The 23,573-nt window shown below is 46.0% G+C and overlaps 1 pseudogene; it reads right to left on the reverse strand.

Annotated features, from left to right (window-relative positions):
• Window positions 1-13,003: 13,003 nt before the first annotated feature.
• On the reverse strand, window positions 13,004-14,685 carry LOC105717812 (RNA-binding protein FXR1-like; annotated as a pseudogene).
• Window positions 14,686-23,573: the final 8,888 nt, after the last annotated feature.

Below are 23,573 nucleotides of genomic sequence, written 5' to 3' on the forward strand. Positions count from 1 at the left end.
GAGGTCAAGAGATCGAGACCATCCTGGTCAACATGGTGAAACCCCGTCTCTACTAATACAAAAAAATTAGCTGGGCACGGTGGCGCGTGCCTGTAATCCCAGCTACTCAGGAGGCTGAGGCAGGAGAATTGCCTGAACCCAGGAGGCAGAGATTGCGGTGAGCCGAGATCGCGCCATTGCGCTCCAGCCTGGGTATCAAGAGCGAAACTCCGTCTCAAAAAAAAAAAAAAAAAAAAGAAAGCAGAAACTGGACCCCTTCCTGACACCTTACACTAAAATTAACTCCAGATGGATTAAAGACTTAAACATAAGACCTAACACCATAAAAACCCTAGAAGAAAATCTAGGCAAAACCATTCAGGACATAGGCATAGGCAAGGACTTCATGACCAAAACACCAAAAGCATTGGCAACAAAAGCCAAAATAGACAAATGGAACCGAATCAAACTCCACAGCTTCTGCACAGCAAAAGAAATGTCATTAGAGTGAATTGGCAACCAACAGAATGGGAAAAAATTTTTGCAATCTACCCACCTGACAAAGGGCTGATACCCAGAATCTACAAAGAACTAAAACAGATTTACAAGAAAAAAAAAAGCCCATTCAAAAGTGCACAAAGGATATGAACAGACACTTCATACATGAGGCCAACAAACATATGAAAAAATGCTCATCATCACTGGTCATTAGAGAAATGCAAATCAAAACTACATTGAGATACCATCTCACGCCCGTTAGAATGGCAATCATTAAAAAATCTGGAGACAACAGATGCTGGAGAGGATGTGGAGAAATAGGAACACTTTTACACAGTTGGTGGGAGTGTAAATTAGTTCAGCCATTGTGGAAGACAGTGTGGCGATTCCTCAAGGACCTAGACATAGAAATTCCATTTGACCTAGCAATCCCATTACTGGGTATGTGTCCAAAGGATTATAAATCATTCTACTATAAGGACACATGCACATGAATGTTCATTGCAGCACAGTTTACAATAGCAAAGACCTAGAACCAACCCAAATGCCCATCGATGATAGACTGGACAGGAAAAATGTGGCACATACACACCATGGAATATTATGCAGCCATAAAAAAACGATGAGTTCGTGTCCTTTGTAAGGACATGGATGAACCTGGAAACCATCATTCTTAGCAAACTGACACAAGAACACAAAATCAAACACTGCATGTTCTCACTCATAGGTGGGTGTTGAACAATGAGAACACATGGACACAGGGAGGAGAGCATCACACACTGGGGTCTGTCGAGGGGAAATAGGGGAGGGACAGCGGGGGGTGGGGAGTAGGGGAGAGACAGCATGGGGAGAAATGCCAGATATAGGTGATGGGGAGGAAGGCAGCAAATCACACTGCCATGTGTGTACCTATGCAACAATCTTGCATGTTCTTCACATGTACCCCAAAACCTAAAATGCAATTAAAAAATTTTTTTTTGAGAAATTTTACATAAAAATCTGAATTTCTAGCTTCTTTTGAGGTATTGAGAAATCTGGCCACAGTGCTCACATGGGACAAAAATGGGTTGATGATGATGGCAGCAGTGGGCCGTCTGGAGCAGCTGCTGTTGCCATCAAAGCTGGCTGTAGCAGGGAGGAACTGTTGGTGCGGCACGCTCCATGGAGCCGGTGGGATCCGGGAGCAGGTGGGATCCCTGCCCTCCCGGATGCAGCTGCAGCCACCCAAATAGCAGCTGCAGACCTAGGCCTCCCATTCCACAGAGCAGGCAGGAGCCTGCCCTGGCCCTCTGCACAGCTGCAGTTGCCCAAACCGTGACTGTGGACCCAGGCATCTCAGCCCAGCAAGGGGGCCCAGCAAGGCCCCACCCTGTCCTCACAGGCTTGGAAATGCCTGCTCCCACTGCCTGGCTTCTCCCTGCTGTCAGCACCCACTCCAATTTTGGAGCAAAGTTGGGCCGAGTCCTGGTTCTGTCAGCCCAGCCAGGTGTACACATGCTCAAGGCAGGGCTGACACACCAGCTCCATGGCACCTCGGCCCCTTCCGGGGTGGTGAGTCAACAAGCATGGGAGGGAAGGCGAGGGGGTGCTGAATGGCAGCAGGAGGCACACAGCCTCTTGGGGGGAAGGAGGCAGGTCCCTCATGAGGCCCCACCTTCAGGCTAAGGAGAGCCTGAAGGCTGGGAGCCGGACTGCCAGTCCCGTGGACCAGAATGGGAACTTCTGGTGCCTTTTCTGGGCCCACCCATGGCTGCCCATGGACCAACTGGCCTGTACTTTCTCCCCACTGAGGCCCATGTTAGCCCCAGGCTCAGTCAGAGCTGAGCAGAGATGGGGATGACCAGCTGCAGAGAGGAGTTCCGCACACCAGGGCCTCTTCTCTGCTGAGAGCTGCAGAGATGATGGGATGATCATCTCTGCAGAGAGGAGCTTCCCACTCCGGGGTCTCCTCTCTGCTAGGAGCTGAACACTTACCGGGACAGCCTGGCTCTGGAAAGAAGCTGCCCCGTGTGGGAGAGAGTTGTTCTATTGCTCAGTAAAGCTCCTATTACCCTGTACACGTTGCATACCTCATTCTTCCTTGTCACGGTACAAGAACGTGTCGAATGGCGGAGCTAAAAGAGCTATAATACAAACAGGGCTGAAACACGCCCCTTGCTCACCACACTGCGGGTGAAGAGAACAAGAGGAGAGCTGTGGGCCTTCGGGGAGCCCAGGCCTGGGAGCTTCCCGAGCCAGGCTATGGCTCCCTTTGTGGGGCCCTGCAGCTCCTGGCATCTCCAAGTTTCTGGGTGCCACTGTGTTCCCAGGTGTCCATGTGGAAGCTGCTTGTGGTGTACCTGGTCTGGTGCAGCCTCACAGCCAGCGCTTGTGCCAGCACCTGGAGCTGCCCTCCCCGCTACAGCAGCTGGCATGTCTGACTGTGGGCAGTGGCTGGGCCCCATGCTTACTCTCACACCACTCCCTGTTCCACGCCTGACTCACCCTTGGCAGGTGTGGGACCCAGGCCGGTAGCATGAGCCGAGCACAGGCTGCTAGGCCGAGTGGGCAGAACAAACCCAGTGGGCCCAAGCAAAACTCAGGCAAGGGCACCCCTGGCCACAGAGGTTTCTGGCCAGAAAACAACACCGCAAAGATCATGCAACAATGATGCACAGTAGAAACTAGCATTAGAGAGGGTATGCGCTTTCCAGTTTGCCTTGGTATCTACCTTGCCTGTCATGTTTCACTTGTTCTGCTTCTTTACTGATGCTTTGTTCTGCAGGTGCTTATGTTTCCAACTATTCTGGGAAGAATCTACTGAGAAGTTCCTTGCTGCTAATGACGGTAGTGGCTGCTGCCATCACTCTGGCTGCAGCAAGGAGGTGCAGCTGGGACTACATACTCCCTGGAGCTGGTGAGAGCCCCGCCCCTCCTGAGTTGGGATGGGAGCTCCACGGGTACCACTGAAGCTTCTCAAACCACAGCTGCAGACCCAGGCCTCTTGCTCTATGGAGCAGGCAGGAGTCCCACCCTCCTGGGTGGGGCTACAGCCACCCAAACTGCAGCTGTGGATCCAAGCCTCCCTGTGCTCTTGGGGGAGGGCTGGGAGTAGGCAGGATCAGCCTTCCTGGGTGAGGCTGCAGCCGCCCTCCCAGGTGCATGAGCTGGGTGTCTCTGCAGTTTGTACCCTCAAAGGCCCCAGAAAGGGTCTTCCCCCATCCCCATGTCCCTGCAGGCTCAGGGGTGTCTGCTCCTACTGCCTGGCCTCTCTCCATTCCTGGTACCAGAGTGGGGCATTGGGGCTGAGCCCCAGGGCCATGAATGACAGCAGGAAGCAGACTGATTCCTAGGTGTAAGGGGGTAGGTCCCCAGTAAGGCCCCACCTTCAGGATAGGGAGGGCCCGAAGGCTAGGGGCTGGGCTGCCGGTCCTGCACACTGGATGGGGACTCGTGGTGCCTCTTCCGGGCCACCCATGGCTGCCCGTGGACCAATCCGCATGCACCTCCTCCCCTCCGAGGTCCATAATGAACACTCCATGGGATGACCTGCCTACAGAGAGGAGCTACCTACTCCTCTGAGCTGTTCTAACACTAAATAAAACTCTTCTTCACCCCTCATTCTTCCTGGATGCAGGATAAAAACTCAGGCAATGGCACCATGGCCACAGAGGTTTCTGGCCAGAAATATGGACACCCCAGAGGTCCTGTAACACTAAGACAGGCATGCTAGATGAGCCATCAAAACAAGTTTTTGCTTTGTTCTGAAATTTTCTCTATATCTGTAAGAAGATTAGGTTCCAAGAATTCAGCAAACTTAAAAAGGATCAAAATTTCTCTAGGTTGTGTGATCTATATATACTTTTTTTTTTGACAGATCTCACTCTGTCACCAGGCTGGAGTGCAGTGGTGGGATCTTGGCTCGCTGCAACCTCTGCCTCCTGGGTTCAAGTGATTCTCCTGCCTCAGCCTCCTGAGTAGCTGGGATTACAGGCACGTGTTACCACCCCCAGCTAATTTTTGCATTTTTAGTAGAGATGGGGTTTCACCATGTAGGCCAGGAAGGTCTTGATCTCTTGACCTCGTGATCCACCTGCCTCGGCCTCCCAAAGTGCTGGGATTACAGGTGTGAGCCACCGCACTCGGCCTATACCTTTTTCTTTAGAAATGGGTGTCTCACTATGTTGCTCAGGCTGGACTCAAACTCTTAGGACCCAAGCAATCCTCCTGCCTCAGCCTCCCTAGCAACAGGACTACAGGTACATGCCACCACACGTGGCTCTATATCACTTTTGAAGTTCCTTAATTCTTCAATTAATGCATCCATCTATATATTTATTTATTAGTTTTTATTTTGCTAAGAATATTAGAAAATTTCACTGAAACTAAGAAGTAAACCAATCTAAAATCTCTATCAAGGCCATTTTTCCCCTAAAATAATGGTATTTTTTCTCTGTGTAATCTTGAACTGAGAACCAGGCATGTTACCCGATGACATTTCCTGGCAGCTGTTACTTCCTCTGTTAGCTGTCAGTAGCATCGCAATAATTTTTGACTTTTATTTCAAGCACATTTGGATTTTCAACTAACCTTTGAATAAATGGTACATGCAACACACCAGCAGCTGTTGTGGAACCAAGAACAACTATTAATATTCACCAGGTAAGATAATGAGAAGAGGCCGGGTACAGTGGCTCATGCCTGTAATCCCAGCACTTTGGGATGCTGAGGCAGGTAGATCACCTGAGGTCAGGAGTTGGAGACCAGCCTGGCCAACATGGTGAAACCCCATCTCTACTAAAAACACAAAAATTAGCCGGGCGTGATGGTACCATGCTTGTAATGCTAGCTACTCGGGAGGCTGAGTCAAAAGAATTGCTCGAGCCCAGAAGGCAGAGGATGCAGTAAGCCAAAATCTCGCCACTGGGCTCCAACCTGGGCAACAGATTGAGACTCCGTCTCAAAAAAAAGATAATGAGAAGAAAACTATGTTAAAAAGTCAGGCCGGGCATGGTAGCTCACGCCTATAATCCCAGCACTTTGGGAGGCTGAGGTGGGTGGATCACGAGGTCAAGAGATCAAGACCACCCTGGGCAACATGGCGAAACTCCATCTCTACAAAATATACAAAAATTAGTTGGGTGTGGTGGCATGTGCCTGTATTCCCACCTACTCAGGAGGCTGAGGCACGGGAATTGCTTGAACCCAGGAGGTGGAGGTTGTAGTGAGCCAAGATCTCACTGCTGCACTCCAGCTTGAGCAACAGAGCGAGACTCTGTCTCAGAAAAAAAAAGAAAAAAGTCAACGTCATATGCAGTGGCAAAATTCTAGAGTAGAGGCCATAAGTTGGTAGTCTTACTACTCTATCTGACCCACACATTGTAACAAATCATTCCAGTTTAGTTGCAGACTGAAAATTGCAGTGCCTGGTAATGAAGCTTCCACAAGGGGGCGTTTCCAAAACTCTTGACTGCGTTAAATACCCGCTTGGCCCTGCAGGCATTTGAGTTTGTGACTTGTACTCCCGAGGTGTTCTTTTTAGTTCAGAAATACTACAAAGAGGCCCATTTCCACCTCCTTTCTCTATCATCTTGAAAGTATTGATACTATATTAAGGCGTAAAGATGTGCCTGTTGGAAACAATGAGTCTAAAACGTAGTATCATTGTATGAGTATAAAATCCAAAGAAATCAGTAAATGAGACGAACTAATCAGAAGATTTTAGCAGCTAAATGTTCTCACCACGAAAACCAAAACCCAAAATACCCATAGCTAGGTGAAGCGATAGATATGTTAACTTACTTGATTGTGGTCATCATTTCACAACTCAGTAAAGCTAGAGAAAAATAAAAAGAAAACTAAGCTTCATAATATGATTGTGAATAAGGTAAATTTATAGCTCTTAATAATGCACTCAACTGTTTCAACATGGAAAACGTAATTTCCCCTTCATCTTTTAAAAAATGGACACTAAATACAGTCGATTCTCATTATGTGTGATAGTCATTTCGTTCTGTTTTACTTTGCTTTTTTGAGACAGAGTCTTACTCTGTCACCCAGGCTGGAGTGCAGTGATGTGATCTCTTTTCACTGCAACCTCCACCTCCCAGGTTCAAGCTGTTCTCCTGCTTCAGCCTCCCAAGTAGCTGGGATTACAGGTGCAAGCCACTATGCCTGGCTAATTTTTGTACTTTTAGTAGAGACGGGGTTTCACCATGCTGGGCAGGCTAGTCTCAAACTCCTGACCTCGTGATCCACCCACCTCTGTCTCCCAAAGTGCTGGGATTACAGGTGTGAGCCACTGCGCCTGGCCTCATGATAAAACTTCAATAAATAGAAGTTGCTTCCTATACACGAGCAAATAATTTGTTTTTTCTTTTTTCTTTAAGACAGAGTCTTGCTTTGTCACCCAGGCTGGAGTGCAGTGGAGTCATCATGGCTTACTGCAGCCCTGACTTCATAGCTCAAGCAATCCTCCCACCTCAGCCTCCTGAGAAGCTGGGACTACAGGTGTGTATTACCATGCCTGGCTAATTTTTGTAGAGCTGAGATTTCACAACACTGGCGATATTATAGCTATGCTTTGTTGTATTCACACAATAGAATGTCAAGGAGAGTTTTCTTTAAATCAACAGAATAATAAATGCTGTCATTTCGTCTGCTCACCCATACATAGGTACAGCTTAGCTTAGTCCTTACATAGACAAGATCCCCATATATGAAAAACTTAAAGACGGTGCCTTCCTCTGCTTGCTTTCTGAGGACACTCTACTCTGTAAAAAAGAAGCTTCCAATAAAATAGCTCCGTCTCATCCTTCCTGTGGGAGATCCAAGAACCCTCTCTGGGAGTCTGGATGGAGACCACTTTTTCCAGTAACGTTTTCACCTTCTCTTTAATAGGGCGACTGAACACAGGTGTTCTTCCAGGTAGAATCACCTTTCCAGGATGTCTTGGACCCTATACGTGTAACTGAACATAAAATCAGATCTACGGGTGCTCAGGGGATATGGGGCCATGGAGATGGCTGCTCAGAGTCCCACTCACAGAGCCTGCGGGAGGCCTGCTGGGGTTGGTTGATAGGCCTCCGGCTGCAGCGCCCTCTGCTCTCTGCGGCGCCCTCTGCTCTCTGCGGCGCCCTCTGCTCTCTGCGGCGCCCTCTGCTCTCTGCGGCGGCCTCGGCTCTCTGCGGCGCCCTCTGCTCTCTGCGGCGGCCTCTGCTCTCTGAAGCGATGGCTGGAGGCAACGCCCTCCCCAGGCTGTTCCCCCAAGGACTGAACACTGCGAGGGACTTAGACCCTGGCCATTCCTGCTGGACAGGAGACTCCTCTAATGTCAACTCGTTGGCCAAGACTTTCTTAGGGGTTTTTGGGGTTTCCCTGCTGTTCTTGTTCCCTCTTGCCTCTATCTTCCTTCTTGTACATCTAATTCCATCTTGGCAGCTGCTTCTCGGAGGACCCAGGCTATGACAGAACCCAAAACTAGCTTTTAGATTTACAAGAAAATCTATACATTCCTACAGTTAATTCTCTGGACCCCAGAGCTTCGGGGTGACGAGCATAGAGGAGAGCAGGAGCGCGCAGGCACGGATTGTCTGCTAACCGCAGGCTGTAGGATTCGAGATCCTCAGACGTTGCCAGTTTGCTAAACAGATCTTCTTCACTGATAATAATTTCTTTACTTTTTATTATTTATTTATTTTTAGGCTAGTCAAGTGAAGCAGTGGGAGTGGAAAAGGAACAAAGAAATCCGTAACTGATTGTGATCAATTAGTTGTAAACACCACTGCACTGGGGCCAGCCGTAATTCCTTTATTAGTAACACCTTCTCCTTTTGGTGTCTTCCTAAATCATTACCACAAAACCACTTACATGTTTTTACAGTGGCTACGGATCAAACATTTTCCCTTCCAGGAATTTACAAAAAGTTCAACCTGGCTCTGTCTTTCTCTTCCCTTCTTTATTTCCTTCCTTACTTCTTTTCCTTCCCTTCTTTCTTTTCTCCTTCCTTCCTTTTTTTTTCTTTCCCATAATGCTTGCTGTCATCAGAATCCCCAACCTAAAATTTTTAATCTCATGGTTGCATTTTTAAAAAAAGCAATTTAAAAAATATTTTTATCTTTCTTTGACTCTATGGTCAGAGGACAGAATGGACAAGGTTGAAGTTTTGACATCAAATTCTGTTTTTTCTTGGTGGACTCTGTTGCAGATAAACAGATTTGAGATATCTGTTCCTCGTTTACTCAACAGTTGCTTAATTACTACTATAAGTAGGGAACTAACTGCTGAAAGAAAAGACCAGATGAAAAAGGAATATATAGGAACTTCCGAGAAGGAAAGGGAGGATTATAGTAAATACAATAGCTGTTAGTCTGTTCAAAATGCTCAAAATATCTTAGATTGGGTGGCTTATAAACAACAGGAACTTATTTCTCACAGTTCTGGAGGCTGGGAAGTCCAAGATCAAGTTGCCAGCAGATTTGGAGTCTGGCATGAAGGAAGGAGGGCCACTTCCTTCATCAGATGGATGTCTTGTCTTTGTAGCCTCAGTTGGTGGAATGCACACACAAGAGATGAGTGGCCCTCCTCAGGCCTCCTTTATAAGAGCACTAATCTCATTCTGGAGGGCCGGAATGTTACCTAATCACCTCCCAAAGGCTCCACCTTTTAATCCTATCACAGGGGATTAGGTTTTAACTTATGAATGGTGTGGGGGGTGGGCAGGGGGATGGGGAGGGACACAGACATTCAGACCATAGCACTACTTGCCTTGGTTATATTTAAACTCCATATAAAAAACTGGACACTTTCAAAATTGAGGCCGTGGCATATAAAAGTGACAATTTCATCTCTGTAAACAAAAACAACTGATTTCTGAACTTGTTACTCATTTTAGATAGATCAATCTGTGTCAGCTAGGTAATATTTTTCTTCTAAATCCCAAAAGAGAAAACATGCCCTTTATTATAATATAATATAATATAATATAATATAATATAATATAATATAATATACAATAAAAGCAGAACAGAATCGGCCAGAAGGAATCAGTATCAACTTCATTAGAACATTAGCCTCTGAGATTTACAAATGGCATGATGATAAATCAGAAAGTGAGCTCTGGCTCTCTCTGGCTCCCCCTGGCTCCCCCTGGCTCCCCCTGGCTCCCCCTGGCTCCCCCTGGCTCTCTTCTCTTTTTTAAAGTATATTATTTTTATTTTTATTTTTTTTTGAGACAGGGGCTTACTTGGCTGGAGTGCAATGGTGAGATCATGGCTCACTGCAGTCTTGACCTCCCAGGCTCAAGCAATCCTCCTGCCCCAGCCTCCTAAGTAGCTGCTGGGACTGCATGTGCACATTACCATACCCCTGGCTAATTTTTAAATTTTTTTGTAGAGACAGGATCTCGCTTCATTGCCCAGGCTGTTCTTGAACTCCTGGCCTCAAATGCTCCTCTTGCCTTGGCCTCCCACAGTACTGGAATTACAGGCTTGAGCCACTGGGACCTCTGGCTCTCTTTTATTCAATCCTAGGAAACTTTCATGAGCTATAATTAATTACAATCACTTATGCAGAGACAGACTCTTATCACAATAGATGGTTTTATAAATTGTTCTAAATTGAGGACCAAGGAGGGGAAAGGGCATTAAAGAGAGAAGAACAAACCACTCTGACCCAAAAATATTTTTCCAAGAGAAGGACCTAAACTGTGGTCTGATAAGTCACCTGATTATTTTTCTCCATTGCAATACTTACATCATTTTAAATTATTATCAGTTTTTTGCTATAAGCCTAACTGCAAAATTATTTATTATAGTCGAGTGATAAGCACATAGTATAGGAAGGGCACATTAAATGTTTGTGGTATCTTCCTTTTACTGCAAGATAAATGCTTGCATTAAAAGGATAAGCATGAATTTGGCCTTCTTTATTTTTGTTGTAAATTCACAATATAGGAAAAGCATGTGAGTGTGGATGATTCTAAAGTTTTTATAATAAAGCTTATTAATTTTCTGTTCTTTAATCTACACATGATCATGCATAATAAGAATTTCTTCAGGTTATGGAGGGCAGAGAATGGAGAACCAACCTAGGAAATGTATAGAGGCTGTTAAAGAAGACATCGAGACAATTAATGCACAGATAACAGTATTCAAATACATCATCAAAGGAAACTTGTCTGAGTTTCCAAAAAGTCCCAAAAATCTAAACATCAAAGGAAACTTGTCTGAGTTTCCAAAAAATCCCCAAAATCTAAAGATACACAAAGGGCCAGGCGAAGTGGCTCATGACTGTAATCCCAGCACTTTGGGAGGCCAAGGTAGGCGTATCACAGGATCAAGAGATCCAGACCATTTTGGCCAACATAGTGAAACCCTGTCTCTACTAACAATACAAAAAGTAGCTGGGCGTGGTGGCACATGCCTGTAGTCCCAGCTACTCAGGAGGCTGAGGCAGGAGAATCACTTGAACCCGGGAGGCAGAGGTTTCAGTGAGCTGAGATGGCGCCACTGCATTCCAGCCTGGTGACAGAGCGAGACTCCATCTTAAAAAACAAAAACCAAACAAAAACAACAACCATAAAAGAAATACAAAGTGCTCCCTGGATTCTAAGTGACACCTGCTACAAATAATTTTAATTACAAGGGTAACAAAAAAAAACTCTTGGTATCTGGCAAAAACCTGAGTTATTCTCAAAGGAAACAAATGATTTCTTTCCTATTTTCTCACTTTTTCTAGGACAATTTCTTTTTAAAGCCATATTCTTAACAAAGCAGTTCAGATGAAGTATCTTGTTGTGTTTGGCGACCACTATGAAAACAAGCAAATGAACAGAAAACCTGAACTTGTAATGGTGTAAACCTTCAGCATGTAGGGACTCTCGTGCAAAGGTTATTCTAACTCCACAAAAATCACATAAACAACAGCAACAAAAGATACACAAAGTGTTCCCTGGATTCTAAGCGACACCTGCTAAAAATAATTTTTTAATAATAATTTTTAAAATACTGTTAGCTAACATGTTTAGTAATTGCAGGTGTCTTTAAGAAAATTCACATTGAACAAAACCGGGAAGGTTTCCTTTTGCTTTTTTCTTTTTTTTTTTTTTAAAGTAGAAAAGACCCACATATGGCCAGGCAAGGTGCCTCATACCTATAATCCCAGCACTTTGGGAGGCTGAGGCGGACAGATTGCTGAAGTCCAGGAGTTTGAGACCAGCTTGGCCAACATAGCAAAACCCTGTCTCTATAAAAAATATAAAAATTAGCCAGGTATGGTGGTGCACACCTGAAGTTCCAGCTACTTGGGAGGCTGAGATGGGAGAATCACTTGAGCCCAAGAAGCAGGGTTGCAGTGAGCAGAGATTGCACCATCACACTCAAGCCTAAGCAACAAAGTGAGACCCTATATCAAAAAGAAAAAATAAAGACCAGCCAGGCACCGTGGCTCATGCCTGTAATCCCAGCACTTTGGGAGGCTGAGGCAGGCAGATCACCAGAGGTCAGAAGGCAAGACCAGCCTGGCCAACATGGTGAAACCCTCTCTCTACAAATTTACAAAAATTAGCTCAGCATGATGGCAGGTGCCTGTAATCCCAGCTACTTGGGAGGCTAAGGTGAGAGAATCGCTTGAACCTGGGAGGTGGAGGTTGCAGTGAGCTGAGATTGTGCCATTGTTCTCCAACCTGGGCAACAGAGTGAGACTCCATCTCAAACAAACAAACAAACAAACACCCTACATATATTCAAGTGCAAAGAGAGAGAGAGAGAAAGATTTTTAAAAAGAAAAAAAAAAAGACCTACATATAATAAATTACAGGCTATGCGAGGTGGCTCACACCTGTATTCCCAGCACTTTGGGAGGCTGAGGCCCGTGGATCACAAGGTCAGGAGTTCGAGACCAGCCTGGCCAAGATGGTGAAACCCTGTCTCTACTAAACATACGAAAATAAGCCAGGCGCGGTGGCAGGTGCCTGTAATCCCAGTTACTCGGGAGGCTGAGGCAGGAGAATCCTTGAACCTGGGAGGCAGAAGTTTCAGTGAGCCGAGAGCACACCACTGTACTCTAGCCTGGGCGACAGAGCAAGACTCTGTCTCATAAATAAATAAATAAAAAACAAATGTCATTTGGCAGCAAGCTCTTCATGTTACCTTCCATTTAGACCCAGTTAATGTATCTGTATTACTTATGCTTAATATATATGTACACACACACATGCACATACACACACCATAAAAGATTAAGAAATACACCTAAATTTTAAGTGGTAGGATATAAAATTTTCTTCTTCATACTTTTCTTTCTTTTTTTTTCAAGGTTACATATACTATTCTCCAGGCACATCTGATGATATATATTATAACACAGTGGGTGTCAAAGCATGTTTCACATATGGTTTCTTCAGGATCCCTCCCCTTTTTGAATTCCAAATGGAGGAACTGAAAGTGTGATGTAAAGACTGGTGATCCATATTCTACCTTTGGCAAGCTTGCACAAGCACTGCCGTAAATATAATGCGAAGGAACTGTAAACTAGGAGCTTCTTCAGTTTATGAAACACCATTCAGGAGCTGCTGCTTGAGAGTTTTTTTCTTTTGAGGTATTCATCTTTTCTTCTCCTGGAGTGCGCTGTAGCTTAGAAAAGTCATCGCCAGAAGCACCAGTTGGGCCATTTATTGCCTTTTCTGAAAGACCATGCTCTTCAGTCACATCTTTTGCCTAGTCCATTTTCATTAACTGCAGCTGTATCAGATTCGGTTATTCCATCCATCAGAAGAGCATCTTCATCAGTCCTTCGTCTAGGAGACCACCTATGACGTTAGTACTGTGATGAGATTCGCTGGCATCAGTGTCTGCAGTCTGATCTGATTCTGTATCATCAAGTAAGCTGTATGGATTGCTGTCTGGATCTTGGAGCACAGAACTGACGGAGGATTTGCTACCATGTGTTCCACCATGACCTCGACGCCCTGCAACACTTTTACCTCTTCCTCCCGGGCTCTCCTGCCGACACACTGACGTCAGCTGTCTCCATCATCTTTTCCTGCCAATGACCAATCACTCAGCTCGTCCTTATGCTCAGATTCTATTTCAGAGGGATTAGACAGCTCAGAATTTGTGCCTAATTACTGGAGGCGTAATTAGGACCCTGACGACCCCTGCCTTTTCCACTATAAGACCAAGAACCAATCTGTCGCAGCTGTTCATCAATCTGCAGGCGTTCCTCTCTTAGCTGTTCTGTTACCTTTGGATAAGCAATATGATACTCTGAAAGAACTCGCGCATTTCCAATGCTTTCTCTAGTGCCAACAAGTACAAATGGAACGTACCGTCTTCCCTGGGTTGTTTATTTTCATTGTCTCCTTCGATTCTCACCAAAACCACACCAGATTTGTCCACTATTTCTTGACTAACTTTGCCATTTTTTCCAATTACTTTTCCAATGAGATTCCTAGGAACCTGAATAAAATCCTCCACAAATTCCCAGAAACCTCTAGCCTCTTTTACGGCCTCAGCACTCTCTCCATAGATTCTGAATGTTCCAGTATCTTCATCTAGCTCGATGGCAGTAACTCCAGTAACTCCAGGAGCCTAGCACGTGTTCCCATTGCCAGGCCTGTTAAATCTTCTCTCACAACAAATTCCTCATGAAAAGCTGCTGCAAGTTGTTTTGTGCATTCTAAGTGCTTAGTGGCCTCTTCATTTCCATATAAGCATCATCTTCGTACAAATACTTCGCAAATGCATGTCACTTAAGATGCTTACTCTTCACAGCTGCTTCACTGGTAGACAGTATCATTAGCTGTGTTGTTTCTGGAAGGTAAAAAAATTCTGCATGCTCCTAACGCTTTCTTCAAATCTATGTGCATTTTCATTCACACACGCCTCTCTCACATCCTCAGGAACACCCACTGTGCATTTAAAGAAGGTTGTTTTTTTTTTACAGTTTTATTTTGATTGACAGGCCAAAGTCGTTCACATGTGACTATTTCGTTGTAAGCAGTGTCACAAGCTGCATACTCAATGATATAAAATTCTCCTTTTATCATCCGAACTTTAGCCCACCATTCACGTGGCTCTCGGTCATTTGTTCTTGAATATACCTCTATGTCATCTCCTTCACTCATTTCTTTTTTTGTATCAGGTGGTGGAAATCTAACTTCATTAACTCGAACCTGGCGTTCCGGTTGCCAATTATTTTCAAAAACAGCTGTAAGGGAGTGTTCATGAACATCATGATAAATCCCTTGTAGAAAGCCCAGTTGAAGCACGAACCTCCACCGTCAGCTCTGCTATGTTGGAACCACAAAGCTACACTTTTATTTTCTAAATTTTCTACAGTTATTCCTCTTTTTAGAAAGTTAGAAAGTTAGAGAATCAAAAAACCCATTCCTTTATAATTATATATATATAATGATTCCCCAAAGCCTCTTATTTTGGGTTCTTTGTATTCATTTTTCAACCAATATTTATTGAGTGTCTACTTTATGCCTGAAATGTGTTATTTTATATGAACTTCTCTTATAACAAGATGCTCTTATGCCCTATTTATATTCTCATAGTCTCCCCTGAATTTGAATATAAGCAGCATTTTTTTTTCTTTTTTTTTTTTTCCCAATCATTTGTTGAATATCAACCATGTGTTGGTCACTCTAGGAAGGCATTAAAGAGAAATGTGACAGAAAATTAGCACTGTCCCTATTGCAGAGGAGAGATAGCATGTAAATACCAAAACCGGGCCAAGAGGTAGGATGTAGAAATGCGCACCATGCTACCTCACTCAAAGGAGAGAAGGAACCAATTATCAGAGAGAGCTGGGGAGAAACTTTTCAACGGAGGTGACATTTCTCTAGGCCTTGAATGACAGGTCAAATGATCTTAGATGCAAAAGGAGGAGAGGGCTGGTAAGGAGGTAGAGGCTGGCAGGGGAGGAGGAGGCTGGCAGAGAGGAGGAGGCTAGTAGGAGAGGAGGAGGCTGGCAGGGAGGAGGAGGTTGGCAGGGAGGGGGAGGCTTGCAGGGAGGAGGAGGCTTGCAGGGAGGAGGAGGCTGGTAGGAGAGGAGGAGGTTGGCAGGGAGAAAGAGGGCAGGAAGGAGGTTTGCAGGGAGGAGGAGGCTGGCAAGGAGGAGGAGGCTTGCTGGGAGGAGGAGGCTGGCAGGGAGGAGGAGGCTGGCAGGGAGGAGGAGGCTGGCAGAGAGAAAGAGGCTGGCAGAGAGAAAGAGGCTGGCAGGGAGGAGCAGGTTTGCAGGGAGGAGGAGGCTGGCAGGGAGGAGGAGGCCGGTAGGGAAGGGAGAGGCTGGCAGAGAGAAAGAGGCTGGGGAGGGAGGAGGAGGTTGGCAGGGAGGAGGCGGCTTGCAGGGGAGGAGGCTGGCAGGCAAGCGCTGCGGGCGACCGTGGGTGGTGGGAGGGCTTTCCCCCCAGGCAGGCGCAGGTCCTAAGGGCGCGGGTCCAGCTGGACGCGCAGGACGCAGATGGCCCCAGGATTTGCTCCTCCCAGCGGGAGCGCCCTCGGGAGGAACCGCGTCTGCGCCCCGCGAGACAGACCGCTCGGGCGCCTCCGTCCCGCGCCCTGTCTGGGGGCCGCTCCGCGCGGTGAGCCCAGCGTGGAGGCAGCAGCGCGGTCTCTCCTCGCCCGCGCGCCCGGCTCCCCAGGCGTTTCTGGGGCGCTAGTTGGCCGGCACTTCTGTGATTGAAAGCGGGTGACAGCCGCCGCGCGGGCTTACTTACTGTTCGCTCCCTCCCGCCAGGATCCGAGTTCCTGTCCGCGAAAACTCGTGGGAGTGCCAGCTCCAGCGTGGTTTCTCCTTCTCCGGGAACGGCCCGACTGAGCAGAAGAGCTGGGTCTGGATTGCATGGCCCTGTCTCCCAGCCATGGTTGACTAATTTAGGGATACCCATGCATCTGGACTCCTGCAGCCAGTCAGACGCCTGCCTTTGGAGTTTTGACTTGGATGAGAGTTCTGTAGCTGGAAATTGTGGTTGAGAGGGGAGCTTAGGCACACGGTGGCAGTTCCTAGAGAGGTCTGGGCCGGAGGTTCTGCTGCTGTGGCCCCGGAGGGCTCAGAGGCCCCTGCAAGCGATGTGAGATGGAGGTAGGTAGTCAGTGACTGCTGAAAGAGGAGGAGAAATCTTAGCATTTCTGGGTTAGATGGCTGCTTCTGATGGCACTGAGACAGGCAAATCCCGAAATTACTGATCTAGACAAAATAGTCTTGGTCAGAACGATTTTGTGACTTTCCTGAATGAAGCTGTCATTATTGCCTGTGGCCAAACGCTGAGATGAAAATGCAATTCAGAACCGATTTTGTGGGTTTCTGAAGTCGAATACCAGTTGAGTTCACAGCCCAAGTAGATTTATTTGATGAACATCAACGCGGTAGATTGTGTTTCCAAAGATGACTGCAACAATCCCTCCCAGACAGAGGCTCTTTCACAGTGTCCCCTTGCCAGTCGAAAGAGGGGCCGTCTATTTCTCCTTCCTTTGAACTTGGGCTGTCCCTGGGACCACGTTGATAGTAGAATGAGGCAGAGGTGACATTCCGGGGCAGCCAAGACCCGGTATTAAGGAGACTCCAGCAGCTCCTGTTTTGTGTTCTGGTGGAAGCCAATCGCCAAGTAAGAAGTCCCCCTACCGCTGAGGCAGGAGAATAGGGTCTGGAGGCAGGGAACTTGAGGCCAATTTGTGCCAACTTCCTAAAGCTGAATCACGGGAAAACACCAAGGTCTGGAATCTGAGGCCAATTTGCGGTAATTTCCAAAAGCTGGATCAAAAGGGGAGCACCTGGGTCTGGGGCAGGGAACCGAAGGCCAATTAATGCCAACTTCCTAAAGCTAAATCAAAAGGGCAAATCTCAGCTCCCCCACGCCCAGAAACACAGGAGCAAAGGCCACTCTCCTTACAACCCTCCCCTTTCCATCACTGCTCGGATGGAAAGGGAGAGTGCCCTGATCGGCCGTGGGCAGAGCAGGGGCCAATCCTTCATCTGCACAAGGCGCCAATTCACCCCAGCCTTTAATTAGCCCCGGACCAAATCCTTCGTCTGGGTAAGGGGTAGCCGATAGGAATCTCAAAAGGAGGACTTAAAACCCAGAAAACGTTGTAACCAGGCCCTTAAGCCGTGTGCTCCGGCCCACTCCCACCCTATGCAGTGCTTTCTGGCTTTAATACATCCTGCTTTCATCGCTTTCTTCCTGTATTTCATTCCGTGGTTACTTTGTGTGTTTTGTTCAATGCAGTGTCTCACTCTGTCGCCCAGCCTGGTGTGCAGGGGTGTGATCACGGCTCACTGCTCCCCAACTTCATGGGCTCCAGTGATCCTCCCACCCCAGCCTCCCAATTAGCTGGAACTACAGGTGTACACCACCACTCCTGGCTAATTTGTGTTTTTTTTTGGTGGTGGAGGGTGTCTCACGACGTTGCCCAGCCTGTTCGTGAACACCTGACCTCAAGTGATCCTCCCACCTTGGCCTCCCAGAGTTTTGGGATTACAGGTGTTTGCCGCCATGCCCGGCTGGCCACATGATTTGATTTCGGTGATAGACTATGAGCAGATGTATTGAACAGCTGCCCAGGTGACCCCTGCTCTTTGGTCTGTGTCCTGAAATGAGAGACATATGGAGCCACCGCAGCCAACCTGCAGACCAGTGGGCAAGAAACGTTTATTGTTATAAGCAACTGAGAGTGAGATCTGAGGGTTGTTACTGCTATAAAAACTGACTAATAAGCCTGGCCAACCAAGTGTCACCTCAATTCTTCCTACAGTGAAATCTTTGCCATTTCCTAATGTGCTTCCCTTGCAGCAGAAACCTCAAAGTCCTTCCTGTGTTCCACTGTTTGTCAAGCGGTAAATTCTAATTCAAATTCAAAATAAACTGAGAGGTGTTAGGCATCGGAATAGAAAAGAGTTACATTGTAGAATTGCAATTTAGAGAAATGTGTTTGTTGTATTGTCTAAAGTCTGTGGACATTTTTACAGGCCACGTTTTCAAGAATGCTTGACCAAAGGTTGGAAAACATATGTGATTATTCTCAGTTTGTTGTCATAGTGCTACTGTATTTAATGTGGCAGCTGAGCCTGCTAGCTGGGTTCTTATAGATGGGGTTGACTCACGCAAGAAAGGCCAGAGAGCACCTGACCCAGTGTAAAGAGAGGAATTCAGACTAAATTCTTCTGAGCAACACTCAGAAGTCTCTGGGCCGGGGCAGTGGCTCACACCTATAATCCCAGCACTTTGGGAGGCTAAGGCGGGTGGATCACTTGAGGTCAGGAGTTTGAGACCAGCCTGGCCAACATGGTGAAACCCCATCTCTACTAAAAATACAAAAATTAGCTGAGTGTGGTGGTGCACATCTGTAATCCCAGCTACTCGGGAGGCTGAGGCAGGAGAATTGCTTGAACCCAGGAGGCAGAGGCTGCAGTGAGCAGAGATCGTGTCACTGCACTCTAGCCTGGGTGACAGAGTAAGACTCTGTCTCAAAAAAAAAAAATAAAAAAAAAAAGAAGTCTCTGTTCCCTTTCTCATCATTAGGAGTGGGTTGATAAGAGAAGCATCTGACTCTTTCGAGGAGCGCTCCCAGACTTGCCCTGTTCATAGCTGCCTTAGTTCGTTTGGACTGCTGTAACAAAATGCCATAAACTAGGAGGCTTTAATTTCATTTTCACAGTCTTGCAGGCTAGAAGTCCTAGGTCAAGACACTGGCAGATTCCATGTCTGGTGAGGGCCCATTTTTTGTAGATGACACCGTCTCACTGTGTCCTCTCATAGTGGAAGTGGCAAGGCAGTTATCTGGGGCCTCTTTTTTAGGGCACTAAAATCCCATTCATGAAGACTTCATCCTCATGACATAATCACCTTCCAAAGGCCCCACCTCCTACCATCGCCTTGGGTGTTAGGATTTCAACGGGGCACAAACATTCAGACCATGGCAATAATGAACACCTATAGGACATTCTATGTGCCAGGCTCTACGCTAAGCACTTTAGATATGTGAAATTGTTCAGTTCTCAAACGATCATTATGTTGACAAAAAAGTGAAAACACAGAGAAGTTTAATGACTCCTCCAAGATTACACAGCTAGAGAGTGGCAAAGACAGCATTCATACCCAGAGATTCCTAGTCCAGAGTGCAAGCGCTTAACCCTGTGCTATTGAGCGGGACTGGATGATGGTGCTGTCATTAAAACTGTTGCTGGATGTTGATGGAAATGAGAGGTGCCTGGGGTGACCGTGTCCTTTGACACAGAGGGGGCATGATAACCACAGTACAGAGACAACCAGTGAAGGCCCTGGTACTTGGCATATTGCCCCATTTTAAGCACAGGCCTTTCCCCAACAGAGCACAGTATGCCTTTACTGCTCTGCCATAAGGGTGTGCTGCTTCTAGCTCTGTGGCCCAGTCTAGTGAGAAGGGAGTTGACTACTTCACCATGCTATAGAACATTATGTTGCAAGGACCTGAAGATCATGAAGAGGCAACTTCCTTCAGTACCTTGGTAAAATACCTGTGCGATGCAGTAGAAGATCGAACCCAACAAGAAAATGCTTCTGCAGGCTGGGCGTGGTGGCTCACACCTGTAATCTCAGCACTTTGGGAGGCCGAGGCAGGTGGATCACCTGAGGTCAGGAGTTCAAGACCAGCCTGGCCAACATGGTGAAACCTTGTCTTTAAAAAAAAAAAAAAGAAAGAAAGAAAGAAAATGCTTCTGCAGTGTGGGTGAATTCAGTATTCTCGGGGCATGTGGGAATATCCCATTCCAAAGAAAAGAGTAGGCCACAGCACCTTGCATTCCCGACCACTAAGAAAGAAGAACAATACCTAGCCTAGTAGGTTATTTTGGAAATTTGAGGAAGCACATACCATGTACCACATAGAATATTCTTCTAATGCATTTGGTTCAAAAAGCTGACGGCTTTGAGTGGGATCTAGCCTATTTCACATTGCAGTACGAATCCTGTTACTCTTCTCTCATGACCCAGCAGTTTTGTGAATGAATTTAAGTCTTGTTAATGTCAAGAACTGTGAAGGGTCTGAGATTGTATCCTACTTGTAAACCAACAAGATGGTTTACCATGGTTCTGTGTCTGGTAGAAGACACAGGACTCCTGGGACAAAACAAAGGATGGCTTATGACTTTCAGCAATAACAGCAGCCAGAGTCCCAGATTGTGATTCTGACGTCAGTTGTCTGAGCCCGAGGACAACACAAAGAAGGCCTGATGACACCTGCTCATACAGTAGTATTTCCAGAAAGGAACACTGAGCTCAAGGACCTCCAATCTTTTATAATGAGCTGAAACCGTGCCATCTTTTGATTCAGAGAAGGACATTAGCTTCATTACGCGGTAAGAATGCCTGCCATTTTCTCTGAAGACCTTGCCTGCTTCCATGGTATTTGCCCATCACTGCCACTTTTTGTACCAACAGAAGGAAGGTGGTGTATTAGTCTGTTCTCAAACTGCTATAAAGATACTACCTGAGACTGGGTAATGTATAAACAAAAGAAGTTTGGACTCACAGTTCTGCATGGCTGGAGAGGCCTCAGGAAACTTATAATCATGGTGGAAGTCAAAGGAGAAGCAAGGCATGTCTTACGTAGCGGTGAAGGGAGAGACAGTGCAGGGGAAACTGCCACTTTTAAACCATCAGATTTCGTGAGAACTCCTTCACTATCATGAGAACGGCATGGGGAAACTGCCCTATGATCCAGTCACCTGCCACCAAGTCCCTCCCTTGACATGCAGAGATTGCAATTTGAAATGAGATTTGGGTGGGGGTGCAGAACCAAGTGGAATCAGGTGGTAACCAGAGAAAATGAGAACAATAAAGCTCTGAGAAGTTATTCAGAAATTCTCAGAAAATCTAAAGAGAAGTGATGCTAATTCCCACATATTAAATACATTCCTGTTTAGTGCTATTTCAACTATTTTCATTTTAACTACACATGGGGAGACGCCATAATCTTTTCAGTGCCTCGGGACTCTAGAAATCTTAATCCCTCACAACTTGCCTCTGACGCAATCCTCACTCACTTCACAGAAAGAAGCGAGGCAATAGGTTGATGTCTTGGGGAGTCATCGCATTTTTGTGTATTCTTCCACCCAGAAACAGGTGGTCTTATGATACAAGGAGAAGGCCTGTTGAAAGCTCATGCACAGTGGCCCGTTTGACCCTGGCGATTCCTCTGGCTGGATGAAATGCAGTTTTGCAACCACATATACAATGACGGTCCGTAAGCTTATCATGGAGGTGATACATTCCTATCGCTTCGTGACGTCATAGTACATCGTAGCACAATGCATTACTCAAATCTTTGTGGCAATGCTGATGTACACAAACCACTGTGCTGCCAGTTGTATAAAAGCACGCAGCAATGTCCCAGGCCTTCAGGTTCACTCACTGACGCCACCAGAGCAACTTCCAGTCCTGCAAGTTCCATTCATGGTGAGTGCCTTATAGAGGGGTACCATTTTCAACCACTTCTACCACTTCTACCACATTTGTACAGTGCCTTCTCTACGTTGAGATGTATTTAGATACACAAATACTTACCGTGTTGTTACAACTGCCTACAGTATTCAGTGCAGTAACATGCTGTACAGGTTTGTAGCCTAGCAGCAACAGGCTATACCATACAGCCTGGGTGTGTAGTAGGCTATGCCACCTAGGTTTGTGTAAGTACACTCTATGATGTTCACACAATGATGAAATTACCTATGATGTATTTTGCAGAATGTATCCCCATGGTTAGGCCACATGTGACTGCGTACGTTCCACGTCATTATATCGTGTTTCCTGTAGCTAAGACATGTTAATTTGGCAAACAAGGGATGGGGAATGAATGGTTCTTTTTGATTTCACTTTATAAACCACTACCTAAAGTTTTGCTTTTTGTGCTCTAAACTTTGGGCTCTGATGACCAAGTAGCCTATCTAACCAATATAGAAACACTTCTACATTGATCACAATGATGACTCCACTGAATTGACAACCAAGACTGCCATATAGCCATGCTTGGTTCCTGTTACTTAAGAAAACAGGCAAAAAGGAGGATAATTGATCTTACCGAGGAGAAACAGAGATGCTGTAACACAATAAGAACCAAGATTCATCTGGGTGAATCCTGGGCCACAAACTTCCCACCATAATACCCAAGGGTACAGATCGATGGAAGGCAACTTAAAAGTAGTAGATTCCCAAATGGCAGCTTTGACAAAGGCTCAGATCCTTCAAGAATGAAGGTAATTCATGCCTCAGAGGCTTTACACAGGTGCTGTGTAAAGGCAAGGGAAGACATGGAATGTGTAGGGCAGTGATAATTCTAATGCCAGCTTAGGTATTAGTTACTGAATTAGTTCAATTAGTTACTGAAAAAACCCCACTCGCATTTCTTGTTTTCTGCTAAAGAGTAATAATTATCACTGTATTTTGGAGAAGAGGCTAAGAGAATTTGCTATCACCCAGAGAGCCTGGTCTCTGAGAACACTGGCTCCGTGACATTACCCCCAGACCCCTAGCGAGATGTGACTTTGGGTTGTCTCTTTTGGAGGAGGAGGTGAATGTGTTTTTGGCTGCATGTAAAGTAGTTTGTCTTAGCAGGGGCATCTGTGAATGTGCAAGAAGACTGATGTATACACGGCATGTGCTTATGTGCTGCAATGCTGAATGTAGAAGACCAGAATATGGAATCTTAGGAAGGTTAAATATCTTTCCCAAGGTTATATAGCCAATAAGTGATGATGCTAGATAAAAATCAGGACATCAAGTCAAGGGACACTGAATGTGGCTTACACAGAAACTCTCTGCACTATCTTTACAACTTTTCTGTAAATCTTAAACTATTCTAACATTTTTAAAAGTTTATTGAGAGAAAAAAACCCAGGCTTTAGATTCTGGATCCTATACATTGAACCACTGTGCTATACTCTATCTCTAGACCCCTGTCCAAGGGAAGCTCTGAGGAGCTGACAAACATTGGTTTCCTAGGCCCACAGAATGGACCTCATTCTGGCCCATGACAAAAACTGATTGTTTAGACTTTGCTTTGTTTATCTGGTATTCTGTAGTGTTTGTTCACTGCATTTCCCTTGTTATTTTGATTAGACAAAAATCTCTATTACTT

This window comes from Aotus nancymaae, unplaced genomic scaffold, assembly GCF_030222135.1.
Source record: "Aotus nancymaae isolate 86718 unplaced genomic scaffold, 86718_ANA_hifiasm-v0.15.2.pri h1tg000011l, whole genome shotgun sequence".
NCBI lineage: Eukaryota > Metazoa > Chordata > Mammalia > Primates > Aotidae > Aotus > Aotus nancymaae.